Source organism: Taudactylus pleione, unplaced genomic scaffold, assembly GCF_031769625.1.
Source record: "Taudactylus pleione unplaced genomic scaffold, aTauple2 ptg001077l, whole genome shotgun sequence".
Classification (NCBI taxonomy): Eukaryota; Metazoa; Chordata; class Amphibia; order Anura; family Myobatrachidae; genus Taudactylus; species Taudactylus pleione.
The window spans coordinates 236,592-240,633 of record NW_028285478.1 but is presented as its reverse complement, the minus strand read 5'-3'; positions in this window follow the sequence as shown (position 1 = coordinate 240,633).

The following is a 4,042-nucleotide window of genomic DNA, read 5'->3' as shown; positions in this document are numbered from 1 at the left end:
TGTAGTTTTCTTCTCTGTGCTTCTCCATCCCGACTGTCAGTATCTATTCGCATTTACATACAGAGGTGTACAATACACATGTGTGGGGAGTGGGAGCAGGGTTAGGGGTAGTGCAGTTTGTGTGGGGAGTGGCAGCAGGATTAGGGGTAGTATACTGTATGCGGGGAGTGGGAGCAGGGTTAGGGGTATTGTAGTGTGTGTGGGGAGTGGCAGCAAGGTTGTCGGTAGTGTAGTTTGTGCGGGGAGTGGGAGCAGGGTTAGGGGTAGTGTAGTGTGTGCGGGGAGTGGGAGCAGGGTTAGGGGTAGTGTATTGTGTTCGTGGAGTGGGAGCAGGGTTAGGGGTAGTGTATTGTGTGCGGGGGATTGGGAGCATGGTTAGGGGTAGGGTAGCTTGTGCGGGGAGTGGGAGCAAGGTTAGGGGTAGTGTATTGTGTGCTGGGAGTGGGAGCAGGGTTAGGGGTAGTGTAGTGTGTGTGGGGAGTGGGAGTAGGGTTAGGGGTAGTGTAGTGTGTGCGGTGAGCGGGAGCAAGGATGGGGGATGTGTAGTGTGTGCGGGGAGTGGGAGAAGGGTTAGGGGTAGTGTAGTGTGTGCGGGGAGCGGCAGCAGGGTTAGGGGTAGTGTAGTGTGTGTGGGGAGAGGAAGCAGGGTTAAGGGTAGAGTAGTGTGTGCAGGGAGCGGCAGCAGGGTTAGGGGTAGTGTAGTGCGTGTGGGGAGTGGGAGCAGGGTTAGGGGTAGTGTAGGGTGTGCGGGGAGTTGGAGTAGGGTTAGGGGTATTGTAGTGTGTGTGGGGAGTGGCAGCAAGGTTGTCGGTAGTCTAGTTTGTGCGGGGAGTGGGAGCAGGGTTAGGGGAAGTGTAGTATGTGCGGGGAGTGGGATCAGGGTTAGGGGTAGTGTAGTATGAGCAGGGAGTGGGAGCAGGGTTAGGGGTAGTGTCGTTTTTGCAGTGAGCGGCAGCAGGGGTAGGGGTAGTGTAGTGTTTGCGGGGAGTATGAGCAGAGTTAGGGGTAGTGTAGTGTGTGAGGGGAGTGGGATCAGGTTTAGGGGTAGTGTATTGTGTGCAGGGGATTGGGAGCATGGTTAGGGGTAGTGTAGTGTGTGCGTGGAGTGGGAGCAGGGTTAGGGGTAGTGTAGTGTGTGTGGGGAGAGGGAGCAGGGTTAGGGGTAGTGTAGTGCATGTGGGGAGTGGGAGCAGGGTTAGGGGTAGTGTAGTGTGTGCGGGGAGCGGCATCAGGGTTAGGGGTAGTGTAGTGCGTGTGGGGAGTGGGAGCAGGGTTAGGGGTAGTGTAGGGTGTGCGGGGAGTGGGAGCAGGGTTAGGGGTATTGTAGTGTGTGTGGGGAGTGGCAGCAAGGTTGTCGGTAGTCTAGTTTGAGCGGGGAGTGGGAGCAGGGATAGGGGAAGTGTAGTGTGTGTGGGGAGTGGGAGCAGGGTTAGGGGTAGTGTAGTGTGTTCAGTGAGCGGAGGCAGGGTTAGGGGTAGTGTAGTGTGTGCGGGGAGTGGGAGCAGGGTTAGGGGTAGTGTAGTATGTGCGGGGAGTGGGAGCAGGGTTGGGGGTAGTGTAGTGTGTGCAGTGAGCGGCAGCATGGTTAGGGGTAGTGTAGTGTGCGCGGGGAGTGGGAGCAGGGTTAGGGGTAGGGCAGTGTGTAAGGGGAGTGGGAGCAGGTTTAGGGGTAGTGTAGTGTGTGTGGGGAGCGGCAGCAGGGTTAGGGGTAGTGTATTGTGTGCAGGGAATTGGGAGCATGGTTAGGGGTAGCGTAGTGTGTGCGTGGAGTGGGAGCAGGGTTAGGGGTAGTGTATTGTGTGCTGGGAGTGGGAGCAGGGTTAGGGGTAGTGTAGTGTGTGTGGAGAGTGGGAGTAGGGCTAGGGGTAGTGTGTGCGGGGAGCGGAGGCATGGTTGGGGGATGTGTATTGTGTGCGTGAAGTAGCAGCAGGGCTAGGGGTAGTTTAATGTGTGCTGGGAGCGGCAGCATGTTAGGGGTAGTGTAGTGTGTGTGGGGAGAGGGAGCAGGATTAGGGGTAGTGTAGTGTGTGCGGGGAGCGGCATCAGGGTTAGGGGTAGTGTAGTGCGTGTGGGGAGTGGGAGCAGGGTTAGGGGTAGTGTAGGGTGTGCGGGGAGTGGGAGTAGGGTTAGGGGTATTGTAGTGTGTGTGGGGAGTGGCAGCAAGGTTGTCGGTAGTCTAGTTTGTGCGGGGAGTGGGAGCAGGGTTAGGGGAAGTGTAGTGTGTGCGGGGAGTGGGAGCAGGGTTAGGGGTAGTGTAGTGTGTGCAGTGAGCGGCAGCAGGGATAGGGGTAGTGTAGTGTGTGCGGGGAGTGGGAGCAGGGTTAGGGGTAGTGTAGTAAGTGCGGGGAGTGGGAGCAGGGTTGGGGGTAGTGTAGCGTGTGCAGTGAGCGGCAGCATGGTTAGGGGTAGTGTAGTGTGCGCGGGGAGTGGGAGCAGGGTTAGGGGTAGTGCAGTGTGTAAGGGGAGTGGGAGCAGGTTTAGGGGTAGTGTAGTGTGTGTGGGGAGCGGCAGCAGGGTTAGGGGTAGTGTATTGTGTGCAGGGGATTGGGAGCATGGTTAGGGGTAGTGTAGTGTGTGCGTGGAGTGGGAGCAGGGTTAGGGGTAGTGTATTGTGTGCTGGGAGTGGGAGCAGGGTTAGGGGTAGTGTAGTGTGTGTGGGGAGTGGGAGTAGGGCTAGTGGTAGTGTGTGCGGGGAGCGGAGGCATGGTTGGGGGATGTGTATTGTGTGTGTGAAGTAGCAGCAGGGCTAGGGGTAGTTTAATGTGTGCTGGGAGCGGGAGCATGTTAGGGGTAGTGTAGTGTGTGTGGGGAGTGGGAGCAGGATTAGGGGTAGTGTAGTGTGTTCGGGGAATGGGAGCAGGGTCATGGGTAGTGTAGTGTGTGTGGAGAGGGAGCAGGGTTAGGGGTAGTGTAGTGTGTGCAGGGAGCGGCAGCAGGTTTAGGGGTGGAGTGGGAGCAGGGTTAGGGGTAGTGGAGGGTGTGCGGGGAGAGGGAGTAGGGTTAGGGGTATTGTAGTGTGTGTGGGGAGTGGCAGCAAGGTTGTCGGTAGTGTAGTTTGTGCGGGGAGTGGGAGCAGGATTAAGGGAAGTGTAGTGTGTTTGAGGGGAGTGGGAGCAGGGTTAGGGGTAGTGTAGTGTGTGCGGGGAGCGGCAGCAGGGTTAGGGGTAGTGTAGTGTGTGTGGGGAGAGGAAGCAGGGTTAGGGGTAGTGTAGTGTGTGCAGGGAGCGGCATCAGGGTTAGGGGTAGTGTAGTGCGTGTGAGGAGTGGGAGCAGCGTTAGGGGTAGTGTAGGGTGTCTGGGGAGTGGGAGTAGGGTTAGGGGTATTGTAGTGTGTGTGGGGAGTTGCAGCAAGGTTGTCGGTAGTCTAGATTGTGCGGGGAGTGGGAGCAGGGTTAGAGGAAGTGTAGTGTGTGCGGGGAGTGGGAGCAGGGTTAGGGGTAGTGTAGTATGAGCGGGGAGTGGGAGCAGGGTTAGGGGTAGTGTAGTGTTTGCAGTGAGCGGCAGCAGGGTTAGGGGTAGTATAGTGTGTGCGGGAAGCAGCAGCAGGGCTAGGGATAGTTTAGTGTGTGCTGGGAGCGGGAGCATGTTAGGGGTAGTGTAGTGGTAGTGTAGTGCGTGTGGGGAGTGGGAGCAGGGTTAGGGGTAGTGTAGTGTGTGCAAGTAGCGGAAGCAGGGTTAGGGGTAGTGTAGTGCGTGTGGGGAATGGGATCAGGGTTAGGGGTAGTGTAGGGTGTGTGGGGAGTGGGATCAGGGTTAGGGGTAGTGTAGGGTGTGTGGGGAGTGGGAGCAGGGTTAGGGGTAGTGCAGTTTGTGTGGGGAGTGGCAGCAGGATTAGGGGTAGTATACTGTGTGCGGGGAGTGGGAGCAGGGTTAGGGGTATTGTAGTGTGTGTGGGGACGGGCAGCAAGGTTGTCGGTAGTGTAGTTTGTGCGGGGAGTGGGAGCAGGGTTAGGGGTAGTGTAGTGTGTCCGGGGAGTGGGAGCAGGATTAGGGGTAGTGTATTGTGTTCGGGGAGTGGGAGCAGGGTTAGGGGTAGTGTATT